Source organism: Triturus cristatus, chromosome 11 (assembly GCF_964204655.1).
Source record: "Triturus cristatus chromosome 11, aTriCri1.1, whole genome shotgun sequence".
NCBI classification, from domain to species: domain Eukaryota; kingdom Metazoa; phylum Chordata; class Amphibia; order Caudata; family Salamandridae; genus Triturus; species Triturus cristatus.
The window spans coordinates 183,701,141-183,718,070 of record NC_140594.1 but is presented as its reverse complement, the minus strand read 5'-3'; the positions used below and the strand labels follow the sequence as shown (position 1 = coordinate 183,718,070).

General features: G+C 49.6%; 1 long non-coding RNA gene across 1 annotated transcript in view; it reads right to left on the bottom strand.

Annotated features, from left to right (window-relative positions):
- Positions 1-16,541, bottom strand: part of LOC146783876 (uncharacterized) — a 120,297-nt gene extending 103,756 nt beyond the window's left edge. The window contains exon 1 of the long non-coding RNA XR_014970578.1: positions 15,570-16,541. This is a non-coding gene — a long non-coding RNA (uncharacterized LOC146783876). The remainder of the gene's footprint in view (positions 1-15,569) is intronic.
- Between the last annotated feature and the right edge of the window lie 389 nt (positions 16,542-16,930).

Sequence of the window (16,930 nt, the reverse complement as noted above, 5' to 3'; positions counted from 1 at the left end):
GCCTCTTCAAAAGGGATTTGGAGGCTTTCTTCAGGACCAGGCTACGTGAAAAACAAATGATATTGTGGCAAAAACACGCCATGTGTAATTTTTGCAGCACACACGCTAAGGTGTTCTGTGCATGCAGTGGTGTCTACGTACTTACGGACCCACTGGAAAAAAAATTAAAAACCTGTAAGGAAAAAAGAAAGAAGAAAAGGAGAAAATAAAATACATATAACATAAAATACGATCTTTTACTCTGCTTTTAGTGCCTTCTTTCTTGACTTAGCAGTGTCTATAACGGTCTAGCATTCTGTGAGTCGTCGATACGTGGGTGCCAACCATGTGGCCGGCTTTTGTGCAACACACACCTATACATTCATCGTGTGCATGCACTGCTGGTAAAATTGGGGTGCAATGCTGGCATGCATTTGGCAGTAGTAGGATTTACATACTGCCGGGCAAAGGCGACTGGCAAACTATTTGTGGCACTGTGGTGGTCCCCATTATATCTCTTCATTGGGATAGGTAGTGCTAGTTACTGTTTATAGCCTTTTGCATCTCATGTCAACATAATGTGCATAATAAGAACATAATAAGAACATATTTACACCAGCTACGTGTTATTGTAGCTTTAAGCAGATCCCGGAAGGGGCAAACACCTGTAGTCACACACTGGGGGGTGAAAAGAGAAAAGTAAATGAGCATTGCTGAGTGCGATGAAATTACTCGGTTGGTAAAGAGACTCTATATGTGGTAGAGCCTGAGGATAATGCTCGTGAACCAACCGTCATGGATTAAGATAGCAATTTAAATGTGGCGACCTGCAAAGGGGAAGAGAGGAAACCTTACTTCGTCAAAGCAGAACACCCGCCTCTGGCATCTATTGCGGCTCTTCTCGGTGATCAGGATGATGCCCGAGGTGCTGGCCGACCGTCTTTTTACCAGAAAGTTCCCGGGCATGTGCAAGTGCCGGGGCGTGTCTACGTCATCGCGTCCAACGTGGTCGGGTGTGACGTGTAGTCCTGAGGTAGACTAGAATGTTAACAAGAGGGGACGAGCCTTTGCCGATAGAAAACAGAAGTGTGTATGTGGACTAGTGTTAAGTCGACATAATGTTGAGAAACATGTTTGTTGTTCACTCTTCAAGTGCATAGGTCAATTGATTTGAGTGAATATTATTAGACGCTTATCTTTGTATGATTAGTGGTACATTGCAAAGCGCAGTCTTTCTATATGCCAGCTATTGCGTATTTCGGGTATTGAAGATCAGTCTGAATGGGAACAGGGGAGTGCCTTTCAACTATAAAGGCTGTGGGTGTGACAGTAGCGAATAACTAATCATGTATTCTGCCTCGCTGTGAATGGCAGGATGGCCAGATCATGTCTCAGAAGTCTGCAGTTTGGTTATCTGTTGGGTTTCTCTCAGGTGCTAGTTATTCTTTTTTGTGGTGTCAGTAAAGAATAACTACACACGTATGTCGTTGGGCTATAAATGGCAGGTGTACCAAATTATGTATCAAAGGTCTGAGATGTTTGTTGATTCTTTCTCGAATGCTAGTTGTTCTTTTTGGTGGTGGATGTTCTAAGGGTATCGGTTGCAGAGACGGATATGCTCTGACATCTCATGGTGCTCACACTGATGATGTTGGAGTATTACGTGGGTAGGTTTATCATTGGTAAGTGCTGCACATAGCTCCCCGAGGTGTATACTATGGGGGTTTGTTAAGGGTGTTCCACAGGATATTATCATTTAGCCCATGTAGATGTGAGGACAGCCGATAGATCCACCGCTGTTCTTTTTCTAAAAGGCGACTTTGGAGGTTAGGGGTATTTGGTTCCAATGTTTCGATCACTACCAACTTCATGTCATTGGTGGTGTGTCCTGTTTCCAGAAAATGATTGGTCATGCGTGTGGTGTTTCTTTTGCAGCGGATATTTCTCTGGTGCTCGCATATGCGTGTTTTAATTTTTCTGCTAGTCATGCCGATGTAGATCAGTCCACATGGGAAAGTGATTTGGTAATGTGTTTCCGATTGTGCCAGATCTTCCCTGGTTCCAAGTTCAGAGATTTCGTGGGTTTCGTCAGGTGGCACACACTGCAGTTCCCACAGGGGAAATGGCCAGTTACGCTTGGGAGGCCCCACGCATTTAGTACGGTGTTGCTGGGTCTTTGTGCTTGTTGTGGGCGTGTTGGCACTAAGCTGTCTTTAAGGCTTTTTGCTCGTTTATACGAAAATAGGGGTTTTTCCCAATTAAGTTAGCAGGTGTTTGGTATTCTCCAGTTCTTTTGTATAATGCAGGAGATTTTGTTTGAGATTGAATTGTAGGTGGTCACGCATGAAAGAGGGATGGTTGTTGCAGCGCGTGTTATCTGCTCCAGCAGCCCTTCGCGGTTCTGGTTGCGTGCTCATTGTTTCGCTTTTTCAATGATCCTGCCTGGGTAGCCCTGTTCTTGTAGTTTGGCGGTCAGAGACTGGGCTTGGTCCTTGAAATCCTTAACATCACTGCAGTTGCGGCATAGGTGTAAGTATTGCCCGAATGGTAAGTTCTCCCATAACGTTCTAGGGTGGAAGTGCTATCAGTTTGAAATTGGTTTTGGTCTTCAGTTTTCTGTTTTCGGCTTGAATATACAGGTCAAGGAAGGTGATGCTGTCCCTGTTCATGATGTGGGTGAACTTCAGATTGGGGTCACATCCATTGAAGGAATGTATTGAGAGAGTCTGTTTCTCCTTCCCAAATCAGGAATATATCATCGATATATTGTTTGTAAAATTTAACATTTGGTACAAAAGGCATATTAGGATTAAGTAGGTGTGTTTTCTCGAAATTGAAGACATAGAGGCCTGCCACACTAGGTGTGAGGAAACGGGCCCTGAGGCACCTACCTAGCATCTAAAACTACAAGTCCCAGCAACCCTGTAACCAGGAAATGGGCGTCCTTATAAGGACGTCACGCACGTCAGAAGACGTGCGTTATTTTGAATCAGAGGAACCTGTTCGTCGATCGGAGTTTGGCGTTCCGGCGAGCAGAAGTATCCAGCAGCACCGAAGGAGACATTTCCCAAGGATTCCGCGCCCCCGTCCCTCGGAGCTAGGCGACCAGGCGGGGAGCGGCTGGGGCACTGCGGCGTACGCCGAGGAGGCAGGTGAGACGTGGCGGTGTTCGGCTGAGCACGCTGCGGTCTACAAGGTGTGGACCCCGACTACTCGCATTTCCCCTTCCCAGACTCATCGGCTCGGAAGAGCCGGAAAAGTCCGCGCTGAAAGAGCGCGTCCCAGTTTCAAGGCTCACTGTAGAGCTTGATCGCGCTCGGAGGAGCAAGCGGTCGGACCAGCATTCAGCGCTGTGAAAGTGCTATTGACTTCCTCGTAAGCACCGAGAGCCGAATAGCGGTGATTACGCTTCCTGATTAGTTGTACCGGCTCGGAGGAGCCTTCATATTCGAGACTTACCGCGCTGAAAGAGCGCCTATCCACTGTCAGAGGGAGTGTAGCAGGTACAGAGTACACGTTTCCTAAGTGATTTAGTGAGACCGAATGAGTGTAGAGTGTACTGATTACACGTTGCCTAAGTGCTTTAGTGAGACCGAATGAGTGTAGAGTGTACTGATTACACGTTGCCTAAGTGCTTTAGTGAGACCGAATGAGTGTAGAGTGTACTGATTACACGTTGCCTAAGTGCTTTAGTGAGACCGCATGAGTGTAGAGTGTACTGATAACACGTTTCTGGCATAAATACTTTAGCGAGACCGAATGAGTGTAGACTGTACTGCTGATAGAAATATATTGTGTTTTGTCATTTCAGAGCCTAAATCCCTGCTGACCCCTTCCCCTATCCTTCCCTCGCCTGATCCCCTCTGGGCTCTGTAACCTTTGGTTGGAGTCCGGGGAGATCTGGAGGTGGACCCATATATCATCGTCCGGATCCTGAGGAGTTCTGAAGCGTGACAGAATAACGCACCCACGATAGGTGCTCCTCCCGGTCCGGGGGAGGTTATAAGGGATGGCCTCCTTAGAGGACGTAGTTCAGGCGTTAGCATTGATCCAACAGGAACTGGTGGCATCACGGGGGGAAACAGCTGCATTAAAGGATAGGGTGGATAGATTAACCCGTAACCCTTTTGATGCAACGTCGCCTATGGGGCAGCAGATACAGGTAACGGTTCCACCGCCTATCCCTTTGGCCAGTCCCGAGAGATACGCGGGAGACCCGCAAAAGATTCAGATTTTTCTTACGCAGGTGTTATTACATTTTTCGTGTAAGCCTTCGTCCTTTCCGACTAACCACTCCCGAGTGGCTTTTGCCATCTCGTACTTGGTGGGAGACGCGGCTTCATGGGCGGTTCCGTTAGTCCAGAACAACGGTGCGATCCTGTCGGACTGGGAAGCCTTTCGAGCCGCGTTTGAGGGGGTGTTTGATAGGCGAACAACCACCTTCAGTACGGACAAGGAGCTACTGTCGTTGAGACAAGGAAAGAGCGACTTGGTGTCCTACCTCACTTCTTTTACTCGGTTAGTTGCGGAGGCGGCTTGGCCGGAAGAAAAGCATATGTCCCTGTTTTATCAAGGGCTTTGTGACGACTTAAAGGACGTCGTGGCACAGATAGACCCCCAACCCACCAGTTGCGAGGCGCTCATGAGTTTGGTATTGCGACTAGACGGTCGCATGTCCGAACGAGGGGGGGATAGACAGAAGGGGAGCGGAACAACTGCTAGGTACACTAGGAGTGAACCCCACCCTGGTGCATCACCTACTGAACCTATGGAGGTAGGGGCAGTGAGATCCCCTTTGTCCAAGACTGAGAGAGAAAGCCGACGCACTCTGGGGCTTTGTATGTATTGCGGGAAACGGGGGCACTTCGTTCGTGAATGCCCGTCCAAGCCTAGAAACCCGGGGGTGCCCTATAGAGGCAAGAAGGCCGCGGTATCCACCCTCGTAAGGGAACCAAATCCTGCGGAGGTTGCCTCGCCGGTGCTACGCGAGGATACGGTGTGGAGAATGCCATCTCTTGCCAACACAAGGTCTACCGCCACAGAAACCCACATAGTGTTAACGGCGGGTTTAGAAGTGGGGGAACAAGAGCATCAGGTCCTAGTAATGTTGGATTCAGGCGCAACAGGGAACTTCATTGACAGCGGTCTGGTGCGGTTGTTATCCATGGTAGCAGTACCGAGAGACTCCCCGGAGGAGGTGTTGGCCGTAGACGGTGAACCACTAAAATCCGGAAGGATCACTCTCCACACGGGGGACGTGAAAATGACCCTTAAAGATGGAAATCAACAGCACCAGGAAGTCATTGAGTTTAACATCATAGCCGCACCACAATACGAAGTGATCCTGGGGATGCCATGGTTTGTACGCCACAATCCTACGGTGAACTGGCGGGACAAGACTGTACGCTTTTTGTCTAAGGGGTGTGCCGAACAATGCCTACAAAGGCCTTGCTCACAGGCTATGGCTCTAGCGGGTCCCTTCCGCTTGGCTACGGCTGCCGAAAAAGAAATAGATTTGCCAAGGGAGTATGAGGGTTATGCGGACGTTTTTAACAAAACACAGGCAGAACAGCTGCCCCCGCATCGACCTTTTGATTGTCGTATCGATCTGATAGACGGGGCAATCATACCTTCTTGTAGGGTTTATGCATTGTCAGACCCTGAGACGCGTCATCTAAGGGAGTATCTAGACACATATCTTGCTCTGGGATTCATTAGACCATCCCGTTCCCCTGCGGCCTCTCCGCTTTTTTTTATAGCGAAGGCCAATGGGGATTTGAGAGCATGTTGTGATTTGCTCAATAAAAATACGGTTAAAAACAGATACCCGTTGCCACTAATCAGTGTCCTGCTGGATCAAGTCAAAGAGGCAGTAGTGTATACGCGCCTAGATCTTAGGGGAGCCTATCATTTAGTACGCGTCAGACAGGGGGATGAGTGGAAAACGGCGTTTAAAACGAGGTTTGGGTTGTATGAGTACTTGGTGATGCCGTTTGGGCTCTGTAATGCCCCGGCGGCTTTCCAGTTTTTCTTAAACGAAGTACTCAGAGAGTATATGGACATCTTTGTAGTGGTCTACATCGATGATATTTTGATCTACTCCACAGAGGTGGGAGTGCACACCAGACATGTTCGGCTGGTTTTGGAAAAATTGAGGGCTAATCACTTGTATTGCAAACTCAGCAAGTGCGAGTTTGGGGTATCCACTGTAGAATTCCTGGGGGTAATCCTGACGCCAGAAGGGTTGTGTATGTCGGAAAGAAAGATTCAGGCAATACGAGACTGGCCTCTTCCTCACAATGTTCGAGAGGTACAGTGTTTTTTAGGGTTTTCAAACTATTACCGCCGATTTATACAGGACTATTCCTTAATAGCAGTACCCATTACCAGACTCCTACGGAAAGGTGTCCCCTTCCAGTGGACGACCGACGCCACAAAGGCATTTGAAGCGTTAAAATCTATGTTTACTTCAGAACCCATTTTGCGGCATCCCCAGACAGACCTTCAGTTCATAGTGGAGGCGGACACATCCGAAGAAGCCATCGGGGCAGTGCTGTCCCAAAGAGATAAGGTCACAGGGCGGCTGCATCCGGTCGCATACCTATCGAAAAAACTGGACAAAGCAGAGCGCAACTATACGATTGCCGAGAAAGAACTATTGTCCATAAAAAAGGCGTTCCAAGAGTGGCGACATTACCTGTGGGGGGCTCAGCATCCAGTACTAGTTTACTCCGACCATCGGAATCTCTTATATATGAAGACGGCGCGTCACTTAACACCAAGACAAATGCGATGGTCTCTTTTTTTTGCCGAATTTGACTTCAGCATTACCTTTAGACCAGGCACGGAGAACCGGAAAGCAGATGCCTTATCGAGACAAAACACAGCAGAAGGGAGTGCAACCCCGGCTCCGCTAGCTATCATCAACCCAGCTAAAGTGATATGTGTCGTCAGAGCAGAGGAGTTTCTGGATGAAATAAGAGCTACCCGCTCCGCTGAGATGTGGCAAGAGTGGGGCAGCACAGACACAGGACGAAGCTTAAAACAGGGGCTGCCTTTTCAGGGACAACGACTGTTCATCCCGACCAAGGCGCTCCGAATCAAGGCCTTTCAATGGTGTCACGACTCCCCCCTGGCAGGGCATCCTGGCATCCGAAAGACAACGGAGACAGTATCCAGGCATTTTTGGTGGGAAAAGATGCATAAGGACATCCGCCTATGGGTAATGTCCTGTGAAGTATGCGCTAGGAACAAAAGCGACCGAGGAAAAAGGAAAGGGAAATTGCTCCCGTTGCCCACCCCACCACAACCATGGCAGAACATTAGTTTGGACTACATTACGGGACTGCCTCGGACGTTGGACGCGGGTCCTATACTCCTCCGCTACGGCCAGGGTGCGGCTGGGAGCGGTCGTGTCCGAGGCCTATCCAGTGCGCAGGGGCACACGGCAGGGTTGCTCGTTATCTCCCCTGCTGTTCGCCTTGGCGATGGAGCCTTTGGCGGCGCAAGCGCGGACAGGAGCGGTGTACGGCGGGGTTCGCTGTGGGGAGGAGGAACATTATATATCCCTGTACGCGGATGACCTCCTGCTGTACCTGGAGGACTCCGGGGACGCTCTGGACGGGGCTGTGGAGATGCTCTCGCGCTTTGGCGAGCTCTCGGGCCTCAAGGTCAACTGGACCAAAACCTGCGTTTTCCCGCTGCGGGCAGAGGTCCCGTATTGCCCTCCCACTCGGGACGTGGTATGGGAGGCCAAATGCTTTACCTACCTGGGCGTCCGGATATACCACGATGTCGAAAATCTATTGGACGGTAATGTAGGGCGTTGCATACGGGCTCTGAAGGGATGCATGGCCTTCTGGGCTGCCCTCCCGCTCTCGGTCCTGGGCCGGGTCGCGTTGCTGAAGATGGTGGCCCTGCCCCGGCTGCTCTATTACTTCCGCACACTGCCGATATGGATCCCGCAGAGGATCTTTAAAGAATTGAGGTCGCAGATCATCAGCTTCCTATGGGGGACGGGGCGGAGACGAGTAGCCCTGACGGTACTGATGCGGCCTAAACTAGAGGGAGGACTGGCGGTCCCCGATTTTGAGTTGTACTACCTGGCGGCGCAGCTACAAGTGCTGACACAGAATGTGGCCAGGGTATTCCGGGGCCCGGAGCCGGGACGGGGGACGGGCATCCAGAGACATGTCCTGTCTTACATAGTCATGCAACAGAAGTTAGACCTGAGAGATTTGTCCATCGAGGAGAGGACTCTCCGGCTATGCTGGCAGAGGGGCATGCGGAGAGCAAAGACGATGAGACCTTATGCACCGGAGATCCCGCTGGGGATGCTGACGGCGCTGCCGCATGGAGGCGATTGGTCCCCGCTAGCGGAGTGGGAGGAGCTGGGGTTGCAGATGGTGGGGGACCTCTATATAGATGGGGCGCTGGCCCCCTTCGGGGCTCTGCAGGAGCAGTTTGGCCTCCCAGATGGGAGTTATCTCCTGCACGCGGCGGTGAGCGCGGCAATACAGAAACACTGGAGGAAGGGGCTGGAGGAGCCCACTGTGGCGCTAACCTGCCAGTACGTGGCAATGGCGGCGGGCACGATTAAGGCGGTGACATGCCTACAGGCTAGACTGCTGCAGGAGGGGTTGGAGCCGCTTGCGGCACTGAAGGAGCGGTGGGAGGAAAGCATAGGTAAACCCATTCCGGACACGATCTGGAGCCACATCATGCGGAGGACATGGAAGGGTAGCGGGAATGCCCGCTTTCAGCAGGTGCACTTCTTCATCGTTCACAGGGCGTATTTGACCCCGGGAAAGATTAGCCGGCACTTTAAGGTGCAGGAGGCTGCTTGCCCGCGCTGCTTCACACTGGGAGCTGAACTAGAGCATATGCTGTGGGGGTGCCCGAAGCTCGGGTCGTATTGGGCTGAGGTGGGAGAGATCTTGAATACTGCGACGGATAGGGAGGTCGAGTTTGATATGGGGGCGTGCCTGCTGCTCTGGTTCCCTCACACAGCAAAGACAAAAGTGACGAGTAAATTTATGGACTTGGGGCTTATGTTGGCCCAGAGAGAGATTACGTGGCACTGGAAGTCCCGGGAGGGCCCATCGATCGGGCGGTGGATCTCCGAGTTATTAAAATGGTCTGGATGTGAGAGTGAAGTCAGAAGGCGCCAAGCGATTAGGACGGACAATGAAGCGGGGCTGGAGTGGGTAAGGGCATGGGAGCAGATCGAGCAGGCCCTGCAGGATTGCCGGCTCGAGCGGGCGGAACGGGAGCGTGAGGAGAACGGAGTTCCTTGAGGCTGAGGGCAATAGATGTACCCCGGATAGCTGGCACGAATTAGAGTTAGGGACCACTGGAGGGGCCCGCAACAGCAGCAGTTGGGGGGGGCGGGATGGGAGGGGGGGGAGTTCCTGAGGTGGGAGGGTAATGCTACACTGAGTTGGGTGAAGAATGTAGCTGGGGGGACAGAAAAGCAGAGGCTCCCATGGGGCATGCACCAGGCACCGCTGTGAGGCGATAGTTGTGTTCCATTGCTTAACTATCCATCTATGCCGCCCGGCCCCCGGGATGTGGGCTGAATGGCTGTGTGCGTTGCTAAACCGAAGAATATGACCGGAGATTGTAGGGGGTGCCGGTTGCCCCGATGGTTATGTTGCTGAAAATGTTGCAATAAAAAACATGTTTTAAAAAAAAAATACATTACGGGACTGCCGAAGGATAGCGGTAATACAGCGATCCTGGTTGTGGTGGATAGCCTAACCAAAATGGGTCATTTCATCCCATGTCACAACCTCCCTACGGCTGGACAGACGGCTCAGCTGTTTTTGACTAATGTGGTGCGACTTCACGGATTGCCAAGGGTGATCGTGTCAGACCGGGGCCCGCAATTCATCGCCAGCTTCTGGAAGACGTGGTGTAGGGCGCTCCGGATTGAATCCGCTACATCCACCAGTTTTCACCCACAGACAGATGGGCAGACCGAACGCCTAAACCAAACATTAAAACAGTATTTAAGGTGTTATGTATCTCACTCACAGGAGTTCTGGGTATCGCTGTTGTGGATGGCCGAACTGGCCTACAACGGGGCTTGGCATAGCTCGATTGGGGTTTCTCCCTTTAAAGCCAACTACGGATATGAAGCAAGAACATTACCGGTATCGATGCCGGAGGACTTGGGGAACCAACCGGCCGTCCAGGCCAGGCTGCGGGACTTGCATAGCCTACATAAGCACGTACAGGAGGCGTTGCAGGCGGCTAAACGGAGGTATAAGATGTGGGAGGATCGGAGACGGAGTTCGGGTCCCACGTACGAAGTGGGCGATCGCGTTTGGCTGTCTACACGGTACATAAGATTTAAGCTCCGTAGTGTTTTCCACCCGAGATTCATTGGCCCTTACCAAGTAGTGAAAAGAATCAATCCGGTGGCTTACAAACTCAAACTGCCGGGTTCCTTGCGGATTTACGCCGTTTTTCATTGCAGTTTGTTGAAGCCGGCGAGGACAGCGTCAAGGAGAGCCCCCCCTCCTATATGGGTGGATGGGGGTTTGGAATACCGGGTGAGAGGCATCCGCGACGCCCGCTATCGACAGGGCAAGTTGTGGTTCTTGGTTTCCTGGAAGGGTTACTCGGCGGAAGAGGATTCTTGGGAGCCCTCCGAGGCGGTGCATGCCCCGGCGGCGGTGTGGAGATTCTATGAGAACCATCCAGGGAAACCTGGCTCTAGGAGGCGCTTGGGGAGGGGACCTACTGTGAGGAAACGGGCCCTGAGGCGCCTACCTAGCATCTAAAACTACAAGTCCCAGCAACCCTGTAACCAGGAAATGGGCGTCCTTATAAGGACGTCACGCACGTCAGAAGACGTGCGTTATTTTGAATCAGAGGAACCTGTTCGTCTATCGGAGTTTGGCGTTCCGGCGAGCAGAAGTATTCAGCAGCACCGAAGGAGACATTTCCCAAGGTTTCCGTGCCCCCGTCCCTCGGAGCTAGGCGACCAGGCGGGGAGCGGCTGGGGCACTGCGGCGTACGCCGAGGAGGCAGGTGAGACGTGGTGGTGTTCGGCTGAGCACGCTGCGGTCTACAAGGTGTGGACCCCGACTACTCGCATTTCTCCTTCCCAGACTCATCGGCTCGGAAGAGCCGGAAAAGTCCGCGCTGAAAGAGCGCGTCCCAGTTTCAAGGCTCACTGTAGAGCATTGATCGCGCTCGGAGGAGCAAGCGGTCGGACCAGCATTCAGCGCTGTGAAAGTGCTATTGACTTCCTCGTAAGCACCGAGAGCCGAATAGCGGTGATTACGCTTCCTGATTAGTTGTACCGGCTCGGAGGAGCCTTCATATTCGAGACTTACCGCGCTGAAAGAGCGCCTATCCACTGTCAGAGGCAGTGTAGAAGGTACAGAGTACACGTTTCCTAAGTGATTTAGTGAGACCGAATGAGTGTAGAGTGTACTGATTACACGTTGCCTAAGTGCTTTAGTGAGACCGAATGAGTGTAGAGTGTACTGATTACACGTTGCCTAAGTGCTTTAGTGAGACCGAATGAGTGTAGAGTGTACTGATTACACGTTGCCTAAGTGCTTTAGTGAGACCGCATGAGTGTAGAGTGTACTGATAACACGTTTCTGGCATAAATACTTTAGCGAGACCGAATGAGTGTAGACTGTACTGCTGATAGAAATATATTGTGTTTTGTCATTTCAGAGCCTAAATCCCTGCTGACCCCTTCCCCTATCCTTCCCTCGCCTGATCCCCTCTGGGCTCTGTAACCTTTGGTTGGAGTCCGGGGAGATCTGGAGGTGGACCCATATATCATCGTCCGGATCCTGAGGAGTTCTGAAGCGTGACACTAGGGGCGAAGGTGCTTCCCATGGACGTGCCGTATGTTTGTAGGAACAGATCACCTTCAAATTCAAAGAAATTATCTTTCAGAGCTAATTCCACACATTGTAGTACAAACGCTTTGGGGTGTTATAATTAAGGATCCTGGTTTTCCATTTAACCGGATTTTTACTTATAAATACAGACTGAAAAATATGTTTCCTTTGTCTGCATTTATATATAAAAATGGAAAAATGCCAATAAATAGGTTTAACTTTGTTGTGGTCTTCGAGGAGAAGACAAGTCTGTCCGAGTGCAGGCGGGGAGAGGGCTTATCTAAGGTCGATGTTAAGGGGCCATTAGACCTCCTTTTGTTTAAGTGTCCTGGATTGGAGCATTCCTGGCAGGAGCAGAGGTGCGGCAGGATGCACACCTAAAAGAAACGGAGGGAAAACAAATGCACAAAGCTAATCACTTCACAGATACTTGAGAGGCACGCTTTTGACTTTGTTCAGCCCCTAGATTCAAGAGGTATGCATGCGCTTTACATCACACATTATACTTTAGTGTGAAATGACCTTATCAGCCAGCTACTTGCTGGACCTGTAGTGCAGCTGCTTTTTCCTGCTTCGTACCTCCGAGTGTGCACGATATCGGTCTAATGGCCTCTGTAGTAAGTGTTGGAGGGTGTCAATAGAGTGTGTATGCCGCGCCTTACAAATTTTACAACATACAGAGGGCAGGGGGAGAGGGAGAGTTGAGTGTGCCCTATTGTTTCTATCCCGTGTTTTTTTCTTTGTGGACAGTTTTCTGTTTACGTTACTGCGCACACATAGCTGCCAAGGTTTCACATTGTTATGTGTGACATTTTCATAATTTGGCAACGTTGGTAAGGTCCTCTTTAAGACTGTGGTGGGTGATTGCAGGACCAGTGCGACTTTCACAGTCGGATGTCCGGGTTTCGCAATTATTCGAAGGGTTCAGGTGTGATCACATCACACTCAACCCTGTATCACAATTAGGTGAGTGTTATGCCACCTAAATATTTTGTGAGTCACTATTCTTTGACAACACACCTGATTAAAGTCATCTCACTATTTACAGGCCGTCCTCTTTTTGCCCCTGTCCTGATGAAGACCCGCTCTGACTTTATAGTAGTGCAGTACCTGGGTTGAAACGTCGACACTATCCCCTGGACCAGTAACTAGAGCCTGCGCAAAACAAATTGATTTATTTCGCAGATCTACTACAAATACCTGTTTTCTGGCCACCAATAATTTTATAACCTTTTAAATCACCTTGTACATAGCACGCACTATATCGCTGAGCACCAATTGTCACCTTGTCACTAATTGTTATCACTTTGTATCTTGACGGCTTTTCTAAATGCTTTTGGGTATATATATATGAATGATGCAATTTATATAAAAATCGCTAATTACCCTATAAATTGTTTTGTTTTGTGTGTTGCCTATGACTAATTGTAATTTTTTGAATAACGTATGATTCGTTCTATTTGCACAAAAAGGTCTCTTTTTACCCGACAGAACCATTGTTTCTTTGACATAAGATTGCCCAGGTTCTGAGGGATACTGGGTTACCCCATTGTTTGCCAAGCTGCATAATTCGAGTAGTCATGCATAACAAAGATGTTGAATCAGTACTTAATTTGAGCTGGTGGTTGCCCTTGGGGGCCACCAGCACTTATTTGTGGGCACTGGCACATATTTTCCCTCATCAGACATTTCCTGGGGGCAAGAGAAAGAAACAACAAAGGAGAAAGAAGGAGGAAGCGAAAGATAGAAAATCAATCCCCAAGGGAGAACGTAGAAACCTGCAAGAGTTAGATAATGTGAAGGGAGTGTCTGTCAGTGTATTAAAAAGGCCAGGGGTGGATTCTGGAATATGCACCCTTGGAATTTGGCATGCTGACATTTAATAGTGCCAGTCGCTAGAGTCAGAGTAGCGCTTTGGGCACCGGCACTAATCAATTTACAAATAAAGCACTGTATCAAATGGCCCTATGTCATGAGGGTGACTGTCATCCAGTTCTTTATTTGGTCAAGAGCACTAAATATAATGTAACTTGGGCTAAATCTCTCAACAGGGACTGACTGCAAGGCACACTTATCATATAGAATGGCCAGTTGATAACTATGCATTGTTGACATCCTTGACCTTATGTCCACAGCAACTTCCAGGGGACCAATTAGAGTTGTCAGATCATCAAGGCGAGCCTCACCCAAAGGTTGCAGGTGAGGCCTTCCTTGGCAGCAGGTGACAAACTCCTGATTCACTTCTGCTTGCCTCTGGAGACCTGTTAATGATTGCTATTGGTTTATTACCCTCTCCAACTGTTTCTGGTTTATTGATGTCTATGTCTTGTAAAACTGGCAAAGGAGACATGAGTTCTGCCAGAGTTAATTGGGCTAAAATATTAACTGATCTCAACTTCACCCCAGCCACTTCTACAGCAGGTTTGGCTTCTGAGCTGCAGTGAAACACTTGACAACATAATACCTTGATCAAACACACAGCACCACTCAAAATAGTGTATCCCTCACCCATGAGGATTGGCACAACAAGAAACCCAGGGAGAGCCTTTCACTGCTGGAGTTCTGCATGTTGAAGTTAATTGTCTTTCAAATCATAGAGAGCACTAAAAGGCCTGTATTTATACCTCTCCTGCTTGTTCCTGCAAGCCCTCATGCCAACATTTGGGAGCAGTAAGGGGTAGAGTTAGAAAACAAGATATGGCAAAAGCAATGGATCTTGCCTTTCAGACCTGCTGGCCTTGCTAGTGCCTTTTGACAATGTTGTAAAGCATCGGCAGGACGCGGCTGGATCATTTTGTAGGAGCATGCACATGTTATCAAGCATGCACGTGCACGCCTACGAAATGATGTGACACCATCGTTTTCATTTACCGCTCTGAGATGGGCTGCTAAAACAAATTAAATGAAATAGAAGTAGTGCAAAAGCGCTTCTCTACGGTGGAGTGACGGCCAGTAATTAGCTGCCTGGAAATATATATCTCTATTTTAAAACAAAAAGACGTTGGGGAGAATGCAATGGAGAGGGGGTCGAAGGAAGCAATGGGGAGTAGGCATGGGAGGGTAAAAGGCACACATGAGAGAGAGCAACACAGGGGCGGGGTAGAAGCACATGAGTGAGAAGGCAACAGTACAGGGGAGGGGGTAGCTTGGCAGGCGGGAAGTACAGGAAAGAGGGCTTGCAACAAGGGAGACAGCAACACAGAGCGCAGAGGGGTGGATATTTTGTAGGGGAGTAAAACACATGTACTCTCATGGAGTGCTTCAGCAAAAAGAAAAAGTAGTTTTATAAAAGTGAGCAGTGAAAGGATACAAGTCAGCCAAGCCAAAGGATGGTAGTCTATGCTCCAGGGAAGGGACAAATATAAGATGAAGCAAGATAGACAAAAAAAAGAAAGCAAATGAGAGTGACAATAACTCCAACCCATGGTGAGCAATGGACAGGCTGGAAGCCGATATTGAGTTCCTGTTAAGTCAATAATATGTCTTTTTCAACCGGACACCTTTGTGCTGTCTGGTAGGCGAGACCTAAAAATGAAGAATTACATTTTTCTGTTTTATTGAGGTGGATGCTGTCTCAAGCACCAGAAACTGAAACAAAGGCATTTTTGACTTTAAGGAAACAGGAGTCTCCTGCCTAAATTCAAAGTGTTGACATGCATATGCAAGGAATTTTTAAAATAAAGTTGTATTTGTATAGTTGAAGATTGGAGTTAGACTCACCTCATGTAATTGTCTCCATTTTGTTGGATCCTTCATATAATTTGCTCCATTGTGGTTTGCTTTTAGTGATTTATTTCAGGTTTTTCTCCATTATGATTTGCTTCATTGTAATCTGCTTCATGTGATTTGCTCCTTCATAATATTTGCTTCATTCTGATTTGCTCCATTGTTTCCCCACGCAGTCCTTGCTCCATGTGAATTTTCTTCAACATCTGAAATTCTGATTGTCCGAGTGTCAGATGTTAGAGAGGGACGGACCACGCTGATAATTGTAATGGGCGCTGGGTCCCCGTATTTATTACACTTGATTCAAGGACAACCAAACAAGGAAATAATTAATGGTGTGGAGTTGTCCGTCGACGTCAGTCTTCAGTCGGCGTCTGACTAGGCTCACGGTTCTTCTCCCTTTACTGTCAGGGTGGACCAGGATTCCGTCTCTCGTTGGGTCGTGGCGCGGATTCGGGAACAAATAAAAGACAAAACAAAAGAAGGCACTGGTCAGTGCTCAGGGTACCACAGCGTGGGACTAGGGGTACACCCGTGTTGGAATTCAATACACGATTAGTGATGAGGTCAGCACGAAGGGTAGGGAACAGTACCGCCACCAAGAACAACAAGGGGGGGCAGGGGCATATGCACCGACAAGGAACTCTCGAGTCACCCCGGTAGGTCTAAAACCTTGTCCCTTTTCTAGCCTGCCGTCTTTCTTGCTCCCACCCCGCTCCCTATCCCCCGAACTCTGGCACGCACCTGTTCAAGCCACGACCCTCCCGCGGGGCCGTGGCCGGGCGCTGCGTCCTCCTCGGGGTTTATTCGGGTCTCTCCTCTCGATCAGAGTCCCGGACGGGCTTCGTTCAGCGGCTCTCTTGTCTCCTTCAGTCGGCAGTCGTCTTCTTCCTGGATCGATGTTCCCCCCTCGTCATCGGGAGGCTCCTTCTTGTTGGTCCCCGGGTCACGGGACTCCGCCCCCTTGAAGAAAGGGGCGGGAGGAAATGGCCAATCCTCGTCTTCTTCCTGGTTAGGCTCGAGGACATCGCGAACATCAGGGGGCTGGAACGAAGAAAGAACGGGCGGATCAAGGGGACTCCCAGGTGAGGTCCCGGTGGTACGGGGCGCTCCCCGACACCGAGCCAACCCTCTGACATTAATCTTCACACCAATATGGAGAGTAGACTGAGGACCCCCCCCCCCCCGTTATTCTTCTCTTTGCTGGGACAAAGCATCTACCTTTTCATGCCTGTTACCGGGTCTACATGTAATCTCATAGTCACATCTTGAGAAAAAAGGGACCAATTTACATGTCAAAAATTCAAGCCTTTCCTGGATTTTAAGTAGCTTACGTTTTGATAATCTGTACAAAT